We start from the raw sequence: 20732 nt of genomic DNA, 5'->3' as shown, positions 1-20732 counted from the left end.
CATAGCCAGTATCCTGGACGGGTCCTCGGATGCTATGGTCCTCAGTATACTGGGCCAGTATTTGGTATCCTGGACTAGTCTTTGGATGCTGAACTGGTCCTCAGTATAATGAGCCTGTATTCAGTATCTTGGACTGGTGCTCGGCTGTTGGGCTGGTCCTTAGTATACTGGGCATGTATTCAGTATCCTGGACTGGTCCTCGGATGCGGGGCTGGTCCTTAGTATACTGGGCCAGTATTGTGTATCCTGGATGGGTCCTCAATGCTGGAGAGGTCATCAGTATACTGGTCCTGTATTCAATATCTTGGACTGGCTCTCGGGTGCTGAGCTGATCCTTAGTATTCTGGTCCTGTATTCAGCACCTTGGATGGGTCCTCAGATGCTTGGCTGGTCCTCAGTTTACTGGGCCCATATTAGGCATCCTGGACTAGTCCTAGGATGCTGAACTGGTCCTTAGTATATTGGATCCATAGCCAGTATCCTGGAAGGGTCCTCGGATGCTGTGGTCCTCAGTATAATGAGCCAGTATTCAGTATCTTGGACTGGTGTTCGGCTGTTGGGCTGGTCCTTAGTATACTGGGCATGTATTCAGTATCCTGGACTGGTCCTCGGATGCGGGGCTGGTCCTCAGTATCCTGGGCCAGTATTTTGTATCCTGGACGGGTCCTCAATGCTGGAGAGGTCATCAGTATACTGGTCCTGTATTCAATATCTTGGACTGGTTCTTGGATGCTGAGCTGGTCCTTAGTATACTGGGCCAGTATTCAATATCTTGGACTGGTTCTCGAAAGCTGAGCTGGTCCTTAGTATACTGGGCCAGTATTCAATATATTGGACTGGTTCTCAGATGCTGAGCTGGTCCTTAGTATACTGGTCTCGTATTCAGCACCTTGGATGGGTCCTCGGATGCTGAGCTGGTCCTTAGTATACTGGTCCTGTATTCAGTATGCTGGATGGGTCCTCAGGTGCTAGGCTGGTCCTCAGTATACTGGGCCCATATTTGGTATCCTGGACTGGTCCTCGGATGCTGAACTGGTCCTTAGTATATTGGATCCATAGCTAGTAACCTGGACGGGTCCTCGGATGCTATGGTCCTCAGTATACTGGGCCATTATTTGGTGTCCTGGACTAGTCTTTGGATGCTGAACTGGTCCTCAGTATAATGAGCCTGTATTCAGTATCTTGGACTGGTGTTCGGCTGTTGGGCTGGCCCTTAGTATACTGGGCCAGTATTTTGGATCCTGGACGGGTCCTCAATGCTGGAGAGGTCATCAGTATACTGGTCCTGTATTCAGCACCTTGGATGGGTCCTCGGATGCTGGGCTGGTCCTCAGTATATTGGGCCCGTATTTGGTATCTTGGACTGGTCCTCGGATGCTATGGTCCTCAGTACAGTAGACCTGTATTCAGTATCCTGGACGGGTCCTCGGATGCCGAGCTGGTCCTCAGTATTCTGGACCTGAATGCAGTATCCTGGACTGGTCCTCGGATGCCGGGCAGGTCCTTGGTATAATGAGCCTGTATTCAGTATCCTGGACTGGTACTCGGATGCTGGGCTGGTCCTTAGTATAATGAGCCTGTATTCAGTATCCTGGACTGGTACTCGGATGCTGGGCTGGTCCTTAGTATAATGAGCCTGTATTTAGTATCCACGGGTCCTCGGATGCTGGGCTGGTCCTCAGTATAATGGGCCTGAATGCAGTATCCTGGACTGGTCCTCGGATGCTGGGCTGGTCCTCCGTTTGCTGGCGGATGCTGACTTTAGAGCAGACGCTTCTCTCTGGGGACTCGGGAGTATGAGATCAGAGAGAGAGGCGAGGAGAAGGCGGGAAAGGAGGGACGGGGGAGGAGGGACAGAAGGAGGGGGAGTAAGAAGGTGGAGAGAGCAAGGGAGGGGAGAGCAGAACAGGAGGTGGAGCATCGCTCCTGATGCAGGGAAGCCGCAGTGGATGTTGGAGACGCACAAACACACCCACCCTGGCGGCAACGGCAGAGCCTGCGCGTCTCCCAGCACTGACTGTGAGAGTGCAGCCGGCAGACCCCCGAGACTGATTAACAAGGCTGCAGGGGGCGCGAGACTGTAGAACAAGCCTGTGCGCCCTGCGGGTGGGTGGAGGGGGGCCAGACCCACCCGTGAGAACTGCACCTTACCAGGACCCGAAGATCTCAGCTGTCACTCAGGCCTTTCGTAGGGGACATTATCCCTCTGTCACTAACTTCAGCACGTGCAGCTTTTGAGAGCCCCCCGCCCATGCCTGCCGCCTCTGTACACAACATGGGACCTCCTCGGCCCCACCACTGATCGCTGCGCCCTGAGGGGAGCCCAGAAGCAGAAGGAGCACTTTTGGACCTGGGATTGCTTGTCACAGCCCGCAGCGGACTGTTCGGGTCAGACGGCGCCCCTCACTCTGTCCTGTGGGCATCTCGGGACCCCCTTAGTCCATTCCAGTACACTCCCGGGGACCCAGGACTCCTCGTGACTGACTCAGCACCCCGCTGAGATCCCAGGAGGCTCGTCCCTGGCTCCGGCGCGCTGCCGCCGACCCCTTCACTCACGCAGCACTCTGTGCCCACCCCGGGGCGCCCCCTCTCAACCGTGCAGTGCGCTGCTGGGGACCCGGGATCCCAATACAGATTCCGGCAGCCTGTAGGCGCCCACCACCTCCCGTCAGCGTCTCAGGGCGGGATTCTCCGTTGGAGACTCGTGGACACCCAATTTCCGCATCTGGCACACTGAGGACACCCTGTCATCGCCTCCAACCTATAACCCCTGCACAGGTTTTGAGGAAATTCCATTCTTGAGTCGGGCGTTCTGCGTGGAGTCCAGGACACACAGGTAGGTGCCCTTCCCGTCTTCTGCCGTCAGTACCAGCGAGGGGTGGCACGAACAACACCAGGGCACGCCGGGGCAGCCCTGGACCCGCAGGGTGGGTTGGCCAGTGGCTTTGAGGGCGTGTGCCTGACAGAATGGAGCCCTGCACGTGGATGCCCCAGCTCACCCACTACCCCACACAACCCCAATATCCCTACCGACCGACCACCGGGTGGGCTGGGGCTAAGCAGGGTAGGACTGGCCTATAGGGCAATCTGACAGTGCCAGGAGGGTGATCTGACAGGTCAGTGTGTGAGTGTGAGCTGTTTTTTTCTGTTCCTGGGCCTGTTTTAAAGTCTGGATGCCGGGCATGCGATTGATAACTCTGATATCACCGCAAACATTGCCTGCAGCAAGCACACATCCATGCAGTCTCACATACACCTCAAAACACTTATAACTCGTGTCTTAACAAGTTCAAAACTGCGCTGATCTGCATACGTGGGTCACTTCTTTAGCTATCTAATTCATCAATTTGGAGGGGGGGGGCACTTTTATTTTGGGACTGGGCTTATTTTCTGGCCCATCTCGATCCTGGGGCTAAAGGGCCCTTCGAAAGAGTTGGGTAGGGGGTACGGGGGTGGGTGGTATACATGGCCAGAGAAACTACGGATATCCCCCGTTACTGCAGAGGTATTTGCAATCAAATGGAGTCGCTAATCACCCTGAACTTGTAACCAAACTCTAATTTGCGTAGGCTGCCTCAGAGCCCACAGTGACAGGCAGAGGGGAAGGGGTGGCTGGTAGCTCTGAACATGCCTCTAAAATCAAGCAACGGCCTTCCTACATATTTTTTTCACCATAGCAATGAAAATGTGTAGGACGGGTCTGAAGGCTGTTATTTGGCTCCCGGATGCCAGAACAATGACAGGTAAAAGGTGGCGTTCTACCTTGTTAGCCTCCTGCTATTATAGAGCGGAACACTGCTGAGCGACCTCGGGCTGTACCTTAATTTAAGCGTCCCCTGCAGGCTACAATGTTTATCACAGGTTTGAATCTTGGTGGAGCCGTTCAGCCTTTCATCCTTCCGAGATATATAAATCATCAGCGTTGGACTGGGAACAAAAAGCATCCACTGAATGTTATGCTCTATTACTCATGGGCCCGGCCAGGGGGAGACACGCCGTGTGACAGCAGCCGTCAGGCCCCTCGACACATGTAGCACACTCCACAGCAGCGCCACGCGCTCGGCAGCACGGGTCTGCGAGGGGCTCACCCTCCACGTCACAAGCCTCAGAGTAATGCTCTCACACGAGACACGCACTCTGGGGGGGTGGGGGGGGGCACAGCCTCCCTGCAAGGTTCTACCAAGGGGGGGCAGCCTCGGCTCTTTTAGCAGACATTCGCCACGCCAAAGGGGTTGGGGGGTGGGTGGGGGGGGAGGGCGCTTGTGAGCAGAGAGCGCGAGGAGCGTGGTGCCCACGTGTAGCACACCTGGAAGTATACCGTAATGAGTAGAGTGTGAGGAGCTGGGGGGCATGGGCAGAGCCTGAATAGGGGGCAGGTGTAAAGAGGAGCCTGGAGCACGTGGACAACGGCGCGTGGAGCCTGGAGCACGAGGAGCTTGTGTGCGGGACGTGGATAGCTGGGCGGCTGGGCCAGGTCACATAGACAGTGTGGGATACTTGAGCGGGAGGCACCTGGGCAAAAACTGCGAGGACCGACTGGCACATGGAAATAAATACTTTGTGAACAGCCTGGGAATCTTAGCATAAGGAGCTTGGGGTACACAATATGAGGGCCATGCGCACACATAGAGAGCGCGAGGAGCTCGAGGTACTTTGACAGTGGGGGGGAGGGGGGAGGCGTCTGGTGAGGCACATGAACAGTGAGGAGTGGGGAGCACGTGGACAGAGTGAGGGGCGCGGGCACCCCACATCATGGGGAACGCGGACAAACAGTGCGAGGGCCTGGGCCACATGGACAGACAGAGAGAGGAGCGTGATGTACAAAGAAAGTGTGCGCGGCCTGGGGCACGCGGGCAGATAGTGTTTGACGCCTGAGCATGTGCACCGAGAGCATAAATAATTTGGGGTACACTAAATGCGCGCGCGGTCTGCGGCACGTGGATGGATACTGTGCGAAGTTCAGGGTACACTGACAGACCGCATGTAGAGTGTGTGGTACACAGAGAGTGTGAGGGACATGTGGCAAAAGAACAGGTATAGTGAGAAGCTTGGTGTACAGGGACAGACAGATTATGGAAAATGGGGTACTTAGACACTTAAGGGGCCTGGGGCACATGAACAGAGAGTGCGAGAAGTTTGGGGTACACACAGAGTACGCAGAACTTGGGGTTCAAAACGTCTTCCACAATAACAATGAGCCCAGGAAGGACTTGCACTGGTAGAATTAGCGGCAATTACGTTTCTACCTAAATTGGGCACCCTTGACTGGACTTTCTCTCTTTTGCCCCTCTTTGACACCTCACTCTTCCCAATGCCTTCGATGCATAGTTATATCTATGCCCAACTCAAAATGGATCCAAACTGCTTATATGCAGTCGAGTGAGGGTGTAGAAGTCATGGGGGAGGGAGTGGAAGGGTAGGAGCAGGAGAGAAGGTGGGGTCACTTGCGCCCTATAGATCGGTGCCAGGGCCACGGGTGTAGCGGCGGGGGCAAATGACTGAGTACCTCAGACTGACGCCCACTGCATCCCACGAGGCGGCCTCGAACAGCCCTCCACGGGAAGGAAGTGCTGTGGATTAGACAGTTCATAATGCAGTGGTAATGTGGTAGATGTAAAACACGACGGTGCAATATTCATTCCAAAAGCTGCATTGTGTCCCTTTATACTCCTGTATTCATAAACTAATGTTTTGTGTATGGCACACTGTACACAGCTGTAGAACTCTCAGTCCCTTTCCTACACATGTACTTTAACACTATCAATCGCTATCCTACACCAGCACTATAACACAGCAGTCAATAACAACCCCACACCTGCACTATAACACAGCAATACATTTCCATCTCATGCCTGTACTATGGCACAGCAGTCAATCACCATCCTACACCTGCACTATGGTACAAGTTAATTCATATCCCACACCTTCGCTATAGTACAACAATCAATCACTATCCTACACCTGCACTATAGCACAGCAGTCAATCACTGTCCTACACCTGCACTATAGCACAGCAGTCAATCACTGTCCTACACTTGCACTGTAGCACAGCAGTCAATCACTGTCCTACACTTGCACTGTAGCACAGCAGTCAATCACTGTCCTACACTTGCACTATGGCACAGCAGTCAATCACCATCCTACACCTGCACTATGGTACAAGTTAATTCATATCCCACACCTTCGCTATAGTACAACAATCAATCACTATCCTACACCTGCACTATAGCACAGCAGTCAATCACTGTCCTACACCTGCACTATAGCACAGCAGTCAATCACTGTCCTACACCTGCACTATAGCACAGCAGTCAATCACTGTCCTACACTTGCACTGTAGCACTGCAGTCAATCACTGTCCTACACCTGCATTGCAAGACAGTAGTCAATCCCCAAACTGTCAGACTGTTTCTTCGTGTCCTGTTGGTCCGAGGAAGCATCTTGCAGTCTGAGGGGTGATAAGGCATCGGTCCCATACTGAGCCAGGACTCCTGGAATACGTAAGTGACAACTGTTGCTGAGCAGTCGAGGCCTAGCTCATGTGAGGTGCTATGAAGGTTGATGCTGAATGCAGCGTGATATAGCGTCGCCATAAGCAGTGAAGGGCAATGTCCTCTCAGGTTTAATACTGTGTGCAGCGACACATGTGTGAAATTGTCTTACATTAATAAAACTGTTAAACATGAAGGATACTTAACACTTGCATCTCCAGATTTACTATAGTTTTGCACGGTGCTCGCAGGACGAAAACAGTAGCATTGATCAACTTCCACGAGCGAAAGAACCTTACTATGCAATATATTACAGCTTAATATGATGACCCTAGCAGAATATATGAAAATAACCCACAGGAATACTGTACAAACACATCCTGTTTTAACTCAGCCCTGCGTAGGAGCCCCGTATCTATATATATATATTTTTTTTTTTAGACCGGAGTGGCTCGTAATTTCCGCAGCAATCGCAGAGGTTTTCTTCGAATATATATAAATGCTATCTACAATTTAATGCATTTCTTGAAATAAAAAAACGAAGAACATGCAAAGCTTATAGCCACAGATTTAGTCAAGTGGGCGCTTAACATAACAATAGTACTGATCAACTTTCACAAGCTTTTTTTTTTTGCACAGAAACGCACCATACCAGAGGCCTATATGCCATTAAGTGACGTAACGCGAAGTTCCTGATACCTGATACAAATTGCAAGAGTACACGTTATGTGATTTACGTAAAGTCGCACAAACTGCTCCCCAATAGCCTTTTCGCAGCGGTACAATGTCACATCACTTTCATGTTGGTCTCAGTGTTTGTGTTTGCAGGGCTACTTGTGCGGACCCTGGTGCACTACCAGTTGTAAATACAACGCCGATCAGTCATTGTTCTTACACGCAGTGCAGCTGAATTCGGCTCAGTGCTGCTCTGCGCGGGCCTTAAGCAATCTGCCCGTTAGTACTAACAGGAATGGTTAACAATGACAAGAAAACAACATTTCTACCAGAGATGGGATTTGCAAAGCCTTGGGACTCCTGGGGAGCGTGTTAGTAAGAATTGTTCTCTAGCCAGAAAGTTGAATTTTGCAGCTGATAAGATACTTTTCCCAAACTCCCCCATGTTAGCTTCCACAAAAGCCCTTCCGCTTTATTTGCAGGTAGTCTTTAATGGGCCGCTGTTCACCTACTGCTACTTCAGCACCATGGGGAGCGCTCCTCTGTGCTTGCTGAAGCTGTTCATAAAGAGCTCAGAGCGGTGCGTAAAGCAGGTGTGCTTTAATTTTCCAAACAAAACTCTGATTTATGGTTGGTTATTGCAAGTCCAGACTGGGAGTCGTGTATTCTTAATTCTGTCACCGGCTGTTCGGCACTCTAAACCGGTCCCCAGAAGAAACATGAAGAAATTATTGGCGTTCAGAAAAAAAACCTCGAAAACTCGTGTATTTGCTTTAAGATAGGCGGCGTGCTGGCTTTAGGGATGACCACGTTCCTGTACCTCCAAGGACACAGACACCATATACTGCTAATGATCACAAATGGTCACAGGCAGGATTTTCTAGTGCATGGGCTACCAGCTGGCTCAAAATCTTTTCATTAGGATGCCACCGAGCAACAAAACAGGCTCAAATCTCAATTTCTAACAATCACAATAGAGGATTTCAAGTCCTTGGGACTGCCATGTGAAGTGGCACGTTCGTGGTTAAAGTCAGGAGCAGCGGGGAGGTTTAAGCAGTGGTGTGTCTGTACACTGATGTGATTTTCTTCTGCCAGGGCTTCCCTCCTGATACTTCCTGGAGCAGGGCCGGGCTGGCTACCGGGCAGTTGTGTGTGCTGCCGTGCTGGGGGCTAATTTCTTGATGGGGACCTGCGTGGTTTATTTCAAATCGCACGCAGGTCCCCATCAACGAAATAAGCCCCCACCACAGAGAAATTAGCCCCTAGCTCGGCAGCACACACAACTGCCCGGTAGCCAGTCCGGCCCTGTCCTGGAGTTTCTCGGTTGCGGTCAGGAGCTGCAGATGGAAAGTTGGTGGAGTGGACATTACAAGCAGCAGCTGTTCATAAGCACTGGTGCTGGTGTGAATGGGACCTTTAGGCTGCACGGTGGAGATCATGGGGAGAAACGATATACGTGCAAACACAACGCAGTGCGGAGGGTGGCGTAGGGTGTCGTAGGCCCAGTGTGACACCCCAACAGGCGAGGATGTGCACTTTAGAGTGGTTCAGTTGATAAACTGCAGGCCGCATTTCATGTGTCCCCAAATAATACTTGCTTCTTTCTGTTGAACTTTAATCAAATTGAGGGAGTGTGAAGTATTTAATAGGGCCCCCTCGACTTTCCAAGTTCATGCAATTAACCAATAGAAAGGAGACCTGCTGTCAGTGATTATTCAATCTCTCTTCTCCTACTTTATCAGAGCAAGCCTACGTGTTTTTATAGGACTCCCACCCACTAAGGTTACTGTTGACATCTCTCACCTCAGAGTCCTCATCCAGATACATACCGTATCCAGATGGGCTCAACTATGGAAACCAAGGAAACTCTTTGATATTCTTTTTCAGGGGCATCCTAACGTTAACATTGTCTATGGTACACTGATATCGATCTATTAGGAGGGTATTTTGACAATATTAAAAACGGATAGAGAGCTAATTGAGAAAGTTAATATCTCTAGTGTTTAGGGGTCAACATGTTTCAACCAACATACCCTTCCTGTCAGGGTCACTTGGCTTTCTTCAGGACCGGTTTAAGATTCTTCAGTTCTCTAAATAAAGTTATCTAAACTCATCCACTATTTGTGAGTATCTTCTATCTCATTCTTGCCATGTATTTGCTGTGGCATGCCCCATATACAAGCCCACTGTTTGCATTCCTCAGTAAGGTATTGCTATTACAAGTTCCTCGTGCATCATGAGGATTTTCGAGGTGGGCCGACCTCATTGTCACACATGTTTCAAAGATCATCATTCAGCATTGAATCTATTTGGCTGAAATTCAACCTGGAGGGTCTTTGAGGAAGACTGGCAAGAACCCAGAAAGATGTGTCCAAATTTGCCAGCACTGGCTGCGTCAACCCTGGTGGCAAACACTCTACGTCTTGTGAGTAATTCAAAAATATAGTCAACTGTATCTACTATAATGCAGTGGGAAAAATCATAGTAACTTTTACTGGCAGTGTGCTCCTGCCCCATTGAAGGTTGTGGTTAGGCTCTGGACGGTGTCCCGTCAAATGAATTGGCGCAGGGTACAGCCTCTTCCGCTGGTTCCTGTGGTCAGGCAGATGTGGCCTGCCAAGCAAGGTCACCATCCAGACACTTACCTCTCTCTGCTGCACTTGACGATTTAATGGTTCCTTCTGGTTCTAGCCTGTTAGTTTCTTCCATGATTCAGCTGATGATATGGCTTGTTTATCAGCTTTATGGTTCTTAGGAGCTTTGGTAGGTTGAGGGTGTGCTGAAGCTGGTATCTCCTTTCGCTAGTGTGCTCATTACTTCTGCGGTTATGACCCTGCCGGAAGTGGACACCCTGGTTCTCAGTCTTGGGACGGAGGCAGGGGCAGTCACCCTCGTGGTACTCTACCGCCGCCCCCACCCTATGCCGTCTTTTCCTTCAGCTTTCATTGATCAACTCACCAACATTGCTACCTCCTCCCCCGTACTGTCATCATTGGTGACTTTAATTATTGGTTTCAGCACGAGGACGCAGGCCCGCATGCTTCCGAATTGTTCGAGGGTCTTTCGAGCCTGAATTTTATTCAACTGGTCAGGTCGGCCACCCATAAGGGCGGCCACATCCTCGATCATATCTGGATCCATGGGGTCAAGTCCTCCCACCCACTAATAACACCTTGTGTGTGGTCGGATCATTTTATGATCGACACCACAATATCGGCGGTTGGCCAGATTAGGGTCCCCCCGCGGGAGGGCGGCATGGCTCGCAAGTGGAAGGCTGTCGATTCCCCCAAACTGCTAGCCCACCTGTCCCAAACCTGTCCCTTGCTACCTAATGACACTGGCACTGATAAGCTCTACGGGTCGGTAGCAGACTGGCTTACGACAGCCAGCGACATCTTTGCCCCTCTAACCAAGTTCCCCCAATCCCGGCATAGCAATTCCCACAAATGGTTTACCCCTCATCTCAAATCCCTCCACCTGGAACTCCGCCAACTCGAGCGCAAGTGGAGTAGAGATTACCACCCCCTAAGTAGAGATGCCTATGTGGCCGCCCGCAATAGGTACAAACTTGCCATTCTTACAGCAAAAAAAACTTATGCATCAGGAAAAATTTTATCGGCCCCATGTCAATCCAAAGAAATCTTCAAAGTCCTCAATGAATTTATCTCCGACCCCAGGACGCTCCCCACCCAGGTTGCCACACAGGAAGCATGTAATGCTCTTAGCACCTATTTTGTCGAAAAAATTGTATTGATTAAGGACACCATCCCAGTTACTTCTCCTGGCGCTGGTTCTGTTCCCCCCCCACAACTCTTTTTCATTTACACAATTCTCTCTCTTAGACCCCACTTCTCTGGCCACTCTTGCCACCCGCATCAAGTCTGGATCCCCAGACGATTGTTGTCCCCCGTCCATACTCCGGGCTATCTGCCACTCTTTACCCAACTGTATTCTCCCTCTGTTAAATTCTTCTCTCTCTTCTGGCACGGTGCCTGGCTCCTTCAAGGAAGCCGTTCTGGTCCCCCTCTTGAAGAAGCCAGGGGCGGATCCCGCCGTTCCAGCAAATTACCGTCCTATCTCCCTTTTACCTTTCTTTTCTAAAATCCTGGAGGCCCACGTCACCACCTGTCTCTCACAGTTTATCGAGAGTTCCAACTTCCTCGAGGCCAACCAGGCTGGCTTCAGACCCGGCCACTCTACGGAGACTGTGATCCTGGCGGTGCTGGATGCCTTGAGAGACGGGGTTGACAAGGGTACCCCCCAGGCCCTGGTATTACTAGATCTGTCTGCCGCCTTCGACACGGTGGACCATAACATCCTTTTCCACCGTGTCGAGCAGGCTGGCATCCAGGGCCTGGCGCTGGACTGGGTCAAATCCTTTTTGACCGGCAGGTCTCAGACCCTCAGCCTGGGTACCTTCAGGGCTCCCAGGGAGCACTCGCCCTGCGGGGTCCCCCAGGGCTCTTCTCTATCCCCTCTTCTTTTCAATCTTTATCTTCGCCCCCTTCTTTTTTCCTTGAGGCAGTGGGACGTTACCGTGTTTAATTACGCGGACGACCTGCAACTCATCTTTTCTCTTAACTCCCCTTCTGCTATTCCCAATTTTCAGGCAGTCATGTCCCACATCCTCCAGTGGATGGGCCACAACCAGCTAAAATTGAACCCCGGGAAGACGGAGCTCCTCCTTCCCGGTAGGAGCGCCACCTCCTGGGGGCCACAATTCTGGCCGGCGGAACTTGGTCCCTCTCCCACCCCCGTGGCCTCGGTGAAGAGCCTAGGGGTCACAATTGACTCCGGTTTATCCCTTGGGCCACAGGTGGGGACGGTGGTCTCGTTCTGTATCTACCAGCTGCGCAGGATCAGGAAAGTGGCATCCCTCTTCACACCCGATGCCCTCCTGCAGGTCATCATGGCTCTCGTCCTCTCCCGCTTAGATTTTTCTAACGCAATCTACCACGGTCTGCCTAAAACATCGGTAGCTAGACTGCAAGTGGTGCAAAATCAAGCGGCGAGACTGGTCCTAGGGATCCCGAAGTGGCAATCCGCCAGGCCCCTCCTGGCCAAACTCCATTGGCTCCCCGTTACCGCAAGGTCGGCCTTCAAGATCGGCTGCCTTATTTTCAAATCGCTAACCGGGCCTTGTCCCGCCTTTGTGAAATCTCTGATCAGACCCTACTGCCCGCCCCGGAATTTGAGATCCTCCCATCTTCACCTTCTGACCGTCCCTTCTTACAAGCTTTGTAGATCCGGAGGCCGGAGATTTGCACACCTGGCCCCCAAGCTTTGGAACTCTTTTCCCTCTTCTCTTAAAGCCTCTAACTCTCTGACTCTTTTCCGTAAGTCTCTAAAAACCTGGCTCTTCCCTCAATCTGGTTAGTCCCTCTGTACCCTCTATGTCCATCCAGCGCCAGGAAACCCATGGTGTCAGTGCGCTCTATAAGCACCCCTTACAATACAATACAATACAATGCTGGACATGCAGAACTTCTGGTAGGCAAGTCAGGCTTTAGACCTTCATCCAGCCTGGACCCAGTTAAGAAGGGCTACCTTTAACACGCCGGGTTCATGTTCTGAAAAGTCTTGCCAGGCCCTGTGCTATCCCGCAGTGAATTCTAAGTACTGGCTCGATGAGGCCTGTATTTATTGAGTGCTAAGAAGCTGTGCACTGGTCCAGCTTTTTAAAAATAAAAAGTGTGCATTGTTCGACAGGATCGTGCATTTTGTTTGGCTTCTTGAAGGATAATTTAGGTATCTGGCTTGACAGGAAGGTTTATTTAATCAAGCCAGCTCCCAGACATCTATGTTGTCCAGCCTCAACGCGGAATCCTGCCCTCCAGCTGCTCTACGTGACCCGCTCCTAAGTACAACCTTGAACCATGCTTCAGCTCCCACCGGGTCATTGATGGGGGGGGGGGGGGCTCCCAGTGTTCTAGTCATGGGGTAACATTAATCACTGCAGCACTGCTTAAAACAGTCTACTACTGGTGTCACATCAAATCACACCCCAAGCTCTCAGAGACCCATGCTTGTCATAAAACTGAATACTGTCCCGAATTCTCAGGTAATGTGTCCATGCGTAACATTTAAGCATGTCAGGGATGAAAGGAGCACTGCATGCAGTGGCCAGGGATGAAAGGAGCACTGCATGCAGTGGCCAGGGATGAAAGGAGCACTGCATGCAGTGGCCAGGGATGAAAGGAGCACTGCATGCAGTGTCCAGGGATGAAAGGTGGACTGTATGCAGTGGCCGGGGATGAAAGGAGCACTGCATGCAATGGTCAGGGATGAAAGGAGCACTGCATGCAATGGTCAGGGATGAAAGGAGCACTGCATGCCGTGATCAGGGATGAAAGGAGGACTGCATGCAATGGTCAGGGATGAAAGGAGGACTGTATGGAGTGGGCGATGGCTGGTCAAGTCCAATGGCATATTTCTTATCATAAGGACCCATTTTTTTCCCAAAGACTAGCCTGGTCCCTCAATACACAGAGGGTATTTAATTATATTAAATCAAATAGTAGATCCCAGGAAATAAGTTCCGGCAGTGGTGGAGCCCCCTAGTGCCTGAGATGATCCTAGTACACCAAAGAGGGCATGTTTTTTTAATTAAGCCAACAGAGAACCCCGACAAATCAAATTTTACTAAGATTTAGTGTTGATTTTGGGATTATGGGATATTTATATAAACCCAATGGAAAAAAGCCGTGAATCTGGAGGGAAGGGTGATGTGAAGCAAGGGGAATGGGAGGTATAGAAGTGTGTGGCTGTGGTAAACAGACTGCTCTCAGAATATACCTCTCATAAGAGTATCCTTCCTTAAGCCCATTGTACCAGTGTTTATTCCCATTTTGAAAACTTTTCCACATAATGAGAACTCCACACCGGTCTGTGGTGTAATACTCCCATAGGATAATGTCTTTGTTTAGGAACCAGCCCAACGGCTCCTGGTGGCCACTCCCAAAATGCAGAATGAACGATGGACCTCTTTGTAAACCCTAACATGGCGCACAAGCCGGATATCTAGTTTTATATCTAGAGGCCCGGGGTGCGATAATCCTATAACAGTGGAGGGTATCTCCTTAAAAAAGAACTCAAGCAGCTTGGTAGGGAATTATTGTTGCCCCTGTGAGATACCTAGGTCTGTATTTCCCCAATTATTTTTTAACCTTTTATGATGTGGCACACTGAGGTCTTTTACATTTTTTAATATGTATTTATATTTGAATCGTATTGAAGTATGTGTTTATTTGTAAATATGTCTTTTCATGGTTTTTAACCGATAATAAAAGCTTTTTGACTGACTGACTGATATCTAGAGGCCAGTTTGAAATTTCACATTTTTAATGTCCACCATATTCTATTTATTTTGTGAAAGCTTACGCAAATTTGATTATTTCTTTGTTAAACTGTTAGGGGTACATTCATAAAATGTTCAGGCAGCACAACGCAGCAAACCACCTTACTGTGCTGTGGTAAAGGGCATGAATGTGCTTTATTTAACATCATACGGCGCATTCTTGTCTTTTCCATGTGCTGATGCACTTGTGGCTGCCTAGCGCCAACACAGGCACCCGTGCACAATAGTGTAAGGGGGCCTGCGTTGTAAGTGGGATTGTTGTTGGCAAAGACAATTCTATGAGGCATTTTCCTATATATGTCTGCTCATTACGCCTCAGCTGGGGAGGCGTAGCATTTTGACACATTCACAGGTCTACCAGTAATGGTAAATCTGAGAATGTGCCAAAACCCATAGATGGATGCGTGGGAACACCCACGCTCCACCCATGGGACGCCTCCCTGGGGCAGAGTAACGCAACGCAGCGATTTGCGCTGCGTTACTCCAGATTTATCAAGCCATGCACGGCCACGCAAGGTGGCTTTGCGTCGCTTGATAAATCTTAGTTTAGAGTAGCGTCGCCTTTGTGCCCCCTTGCGTGGCGCAAGGGCGACGCAAAACACATTGATAAACGATATGCAGTTTTAACTCTAATATTGACGAATGTTCTCAACAGTTTCACATCTGGAAAAGGGCGATCGCTGTGTACCACGGCCCCCGCTTTCAGTGGCCTATTGTGAAGTTTTCGACGTCAGCCTGGTTTCTGCAGCTGAGCCTGAACGATCCATTGCAATGAGTAATACTGACCCTGGCCCCATTTCTCAGTGACTCATTCATGGTCTAACATTGACCCTTCGCGATCACTCAGTGACCCTTTCCCGGTGTAACTCAAGTCTTGGTGACACATCCATGCGTGTTACATTGAACCCTGTCCCTATCTCCCAGTGACCCCAGGCAGAGTGCTACTAGCACCCGTTCCACCCCCATGAATGAGCAGGGAAAGGTGCTCAGTCTGTGGCCTGGTCCATTACAGATCCGGGCCGCTGCGCCTCTAGGGGGCGTGTAGGCGCTGCAGGTAGGGGTGTAGGAATAAAGAGAGACTACCGCTGCGTCTTCCCCTGGGGCTCCCTGCAGACAGGCAATAAAGGCAGGCTCGACTACTGCCCCTACTATTTCAATTCTTACCTAGCAATCCCCTAAACAGGCTCATACACCCTCTTCTCTTTCTGCTCCGCTCCTGCCTCCTTTAGTCTTCCTACACCCTCCCTCTGCCCCCTTCCCCCTAAGCAACTCCTTTGGTCATGCAACACTCTATCTGCCCCTCCCTCTCTTCCCACACTCCTTTATCTTTCCCCACTCTCCTGAACCACTACTCTGTCTGCATCCCTGGTGCTGTCTACTCCCACCCCTTTCTTTCCTGACCTCCTCCTTTCTTCTTCCTGCTCCTCACCTGCTCACTCCCCTCCTGAACTCTTCCTCTCTTGCTTTACTCCTACTGCTGTCCCCTACACCCCCTCACCTCATGCACCCCTCCTTCTGCCCCCTGCCCTCCTCAGTCTTTCTCTCCAAGCACTCCTCTTTTGGGTCCCTCCGATCCGGAACCCTCTCCTCTGCAAGCGGGGTGAACTCCCAAACCCTGCCTCGGTATGTACAACCCTCCTCTGCCCTCTCCTTGTGCACCCCTCCTCTCACACGACCCCTCATTCCCTCATCATTCCTCTCACCTGACCTATGTTTCTGCTCCTTCTGAACCTCACCTCTTTTCTCCCTTCCTCTTCATCAGTCATACTGCACCTCCTTTTCTCCCCATATGCGCCCCCACTCCAGCTGCATTTGCCCTCTACCTCCAGCTCTGCTTTCTTGTCTCGTGGTGGTTGCCATCGGGCAGATACTATTGTCCCCCTGTATGTTTCTTCTGCACCCCCTTCTTGCTTCCAGCACATACTTCTCCTGCTCGTATATTCTACTCCAGCAATATCCTCCGTTCATGGCACCCCTTCACTCTCTCTAGAAGAACTTTCAGACCGCATTTTGTGGTTTCTAAGCGCAATGAAATAACAAATGTTGAAAATAGGTAATCCAATGGCATCCAGTGTGTTACAATGCACCATGAACGAACGTACCAGGGAGCCTAGCAAAAAAGGGAATAACAAGTGAAATTACTTGTCTTTCTCAACAGTCCTTCACTTCGTTGAAGCGCTAACAGAGGAAAAGTCGCTATCACTGAACTCGACGTCACGAGGTTATTGTACATGGAATGATCATGATTCACTCTTTTGCAATTCAAACCGCTGGAGGCTGCACATATGCTTCAGCAACGTGCTAATTAATCTGCGATTTAGCATACCTGAGTTCAGACCGGACAACTGTGGGCGCTGTGACAACGAGCATGGCCATGAACCCCCTGAGCTGTCCTGTCGGTGTGCAGGCAGCAGAGAGACAGACTGCGCAGTGTGCCAGGCACGGCATGCTTGAGGACACTTTGACAGCTGCTTTGTAGGCAGTCAGCTTTCCGCCAGGCTGACAGCGCGGCCACCCTCCGGAACCTGCTGCCGCAGCCAAAAGTAGGGCGGCCGGGCCGGGATTGGCTGGCGCAGGTTGGCTGCGAGGCTATTAAAAGACTGGGACGCAGCGCGCGGGGCGCGGGGCGCTAGGCTGGAGGCTGGCCGAGCGGGAAAGCGTCGGAGGCTCGAGGCAGGGAAGCGTCGAGACGCGACGCGCGGTGCGCGACGTGCGAGCGCGCGCCTGCGACACCGCGCCATGTTATGCCATGTTATTGAGGCTGACGTAGCCCATACTGCAAGGTACCTTCCTTCCGGTCAGGCTGTACTTAAGTACACCTCACCTGTCCGTTGTTACCTGCAGAGATCTCAATCCATGTCTAATGCCTGAGAGAGGGCTGGCTATAACATGATGCACACATCCGCGCCCGTTCCCATTGGCGGCGCTCGCGCGGTGCACCTGCAGCCTGTGCTGCACTCGCCTGAGCCAGGGAGAGCATGTGGTGTTATGGTCAGAGCAGCCGACTTTGGAACTGGGGAACCCTCGGCTGAATGTGACCATGTGAAATATAACGTGCTCATGTAAAGCGCTCCGATAACTGCGGTAACGAACGTTGGGGCACACCAGTAGGTGGGGGGGGGGAAGCACTGACACAGACACGAACTTAGTGTGTTAAAGGCCGCTTTATTTGGAATCAGGTGCACCTACACAACAAAACACCCACCTGGCCTGTGCCGAACAAAACTAGTACTCGCTAAGTAATAACTGCCTAACAGCCCCCCCTCCACCCCCACCCCTAATTGTATCCCCAACAGTGCAACAAAGTGTCCACATCCACTCAGCAACCTACCCCCAACTGCAAATGACCTCAGTGACCTTACTGACCTCCGCTCCCCAAATGCCCCTACAGCCCCAGGCCTCCTGTGAATCCCCCTTTTCTCATAGGGAAACACCACCCCTCCTGGCACCTGTTCCAGCGACAAACCACTCTTGTCCCCTAACCTCAAGTGCACCATCAACCAACAAAAGCCCCTCGCAACCCCCAGGGACCACCCTGCCGGGACCCACCCCAAGAAAACAGGGAGGGAGGGCGGGACAAAACAGCTCGGTAAGAAACCCCCCCGGCAGCCGTGTCACAGCACCTGAAATGGTGCCGATACTACAAAATGGCCGTATATAAACCCGGCCAGCCCAAAACCGCCCAAAAAGAGCCCAACCAGCCCAGCCAGCCCAACCAGCCCAAGCTACGGGTGCCTGCAGAGCTCCCCTATTCCCCCCCCCCCTGCTGCCCCAAATTTCCCTGGGTGGGCAAGCCTCCCTTTGGTCGGCTGCCCCCCAAATCCCCATTGGGGCACACCAGTAGGTGGGGGGGGAAGCACTGACACAGACACGAACTTAGTGTGTTAAAGGCCGCTTTATTTGGAATCAGGTGCACCTACACAACAAAACACCCACCTGGCCTGTGCCGAACAAAACTAGTACTCGCTAAGTAATAACTGCCTAACAGCCCCCCCTCCACCCCCACCCCTAATTGTATCCCCAACAGTGCAACAAAGTGTCCACATCCACTCAGCAACCTACCCCCAACTGCAAATGACCTCAGTGACCTTACTGACCTCCGCTCCCCAAATGCCCCTACAGCCCCAGGCCTCCTGTGAATCCCCCCTTTTCTCATAGGGAAACGCCACTCGGAAGTTGTTTACTACTTCCGACCCCCCCCCCTAGGCCTCCTGCCTCCTAGGATATCTGAGTACCCCCAGTGCTCCATCCAGTGCCTCCTTCAACTGCACTATGTACAATTCCATACCATATCTGGAGAGGTGTACCCCATCCTCCCTGAAAAAATACACCGCACCATAACGCAAGTCAGGATGTACCATTCTCCCCACCCCCTCCTTAGCACAGAAATCCACCATCACCCGGTTAATCTTCCTCCGTGCCCTGTCTATCGCACCTGGGCGCTCAGCTCACCTCCACACCCGCCTGGGGATTAATTCGGATCAGATCACATGGCACCCCGCCCATCGTTGCTTGATCTCCCTCAGGTCCCTCATCATTTGTTTAACCACAGCCAGGCCCTTGCACTGCACCAAGTCGTTCTCCCCTAAATGAATCACTACCACATCCGGACACACACCCCCTTTGACCACCGTATTCAACATAGGCAACAACTCATGCCACCGCATGCCCCCTTTTCCTCTCCAATGACACCGATACAGTCCAGTATCCAATCCCAAATTCAGTGCACGATGCTTGTCCCACTCCGCCTGCTCAGCCCGCTTGACAAATGAGTGTCCCACCACATACAAATTCAAAACAGCCACCTCCGGCCCCGCCACAGGACCTGCAAAGAAACACATATCAGGCTTCGAATTCACAAAGACGTCACCCCTTCAACCTCCCTCAGCCTCACATACGTCCGGTAACAATCCGACTTCCACCGTCCCAGCCGCTGTATCTCCTCCTTCCCCCAACCCCTATGCGCCGCCTCCGTCGCCGCCCCGATCCTGAACGAGTGAGTCCCAAAAGCCAAGGGGTCCTCACCCAAGACCCGCAGGGCGCGTCGCATAACCCACAACGCCTGCGCCGCCGTCACTCTGCCCCCACTACCCCGGCCAAACACCTCCTCCTCGTCCCGGCTCCGGTTCGCCACTAACCGCCTACCCCACTCCGCGGGACAAACCCCCTCCTGCACCCCCGGGCCCAGGACCACCCAGGTTCCAACCCCTCTCTGATCAGTTTTGGAGCGTCGCAGCCGCACCGCCACCTCACGATCTCGCAAGTCCACATCCTCCCACACCACCCCAGGCGCCCCTTTCGTCCCCACCAATTCCGACACTCGAAACGCTCCATAGAAAAGCCAGGACATTAACGTAGAGAAGCGCACTACCTCTCCTTCATCCCTGCACACCGCCGGCAGCGCGCCAATGAGTTTGACCAACAAAGCCACCGTAACTGGACCCCGCAGCGAACCGCAGTGCCCTGCTCTCTTGCCCAACCCTCCAGCAACTGGGACCCCAGCTCCCCCGCCGACGGGACGTAACCCCACCACAGCTTACCCATGAACGCCACACCTGACAACTTGCCCGCAATAGTGACCCGTGACAGACCCTTGTCCATGAGCCCCACCATGTAACGCACTACCTGCTCCTCGCGCTGCCACCGGTCCCCCCGCCTTACCGCGCCAGACCGCAAGAATTCTTTCCATGTCTGCTCGTAAGACCTCCACGTTGACGCCGCTACGGACCTCTTTACCAGCTGGAAGACCCGGGCTCGCCCACCGACCACAGCTCTCCCGGCACCTGCGTCTTGACCTCCTCCGCCGCCGTGGCTAGCCCATGGAACCTCTCCCACTGCGAACGAGACAAAGCATCCGCAATGTCATTGTCCACGCCTGGTACGTGTCGTGCCTGAAAAAGGATGTCATTCTCCAAGCAGCGCAACACAAACACCCTCATCAACCTCAGCACCTGCGGGTCTCTGGCCGACTGCCTGTTCACCACCTGCACGACCGCCATGTTGTCCACTCGAAACAACACGCGCTTATGCGTCAGCTCCCTGGCCCACACCGTGAAAGCCACCACTAACGGGAATAGTTCCAAGAACGCTATGCTCCGGCCGCCCGCCTGCCAGTGTTCCGGCCATTGTTCCGCGCACCACCGTCCGTCCCAGTACAGACCGAAACCGCCAACACCCGCCGCGTCCGAGTACATGGTGACGTCCCACTC

The 20732-nt window shown here is 52.1% G+C and overlaps 1 protein-coding gene across 1 annotated transcript in view; it reads left to right on the top strand.

The window, feature by feature from the left end:
* The first annotated feature begins 2002 nt into the window (after window positions 1-2002).
* The window catches only part of CNTN2 (contactin 2), a 323201-nt gene continuing 304471 nt past the window's right edge, over window positions 2003-20732 (top strand). Inside the window, exon 1 of the mRNA XM_078644632.1 lies at window positions 2003-2836. The gene's annotated coding sequence lies outside the window, so the exon portion shown is untranslated. The remainder of the gene's footprint in view (window positions 2837-20732) is intronic.

The sequence above is a fragment of the Lissotriton helveticus genome, chromosome 5_1 (genome assembly GCF_964261635.1).
Source record: "Lissotriton helveticus chromosome 5_1, aLisHel1.1, whole genome shotgun sequence".
In the NCBI taxonomy this organism is placed as follows: Eukaryota; Metazoa; Chordata; class Amphibia; order Caudata; family Salamandridae; genus Lissotriton; species Lissotriton helveticus.
This window is presented reverse-complemented; position numbering and strand designations above follow the sequence as displayed.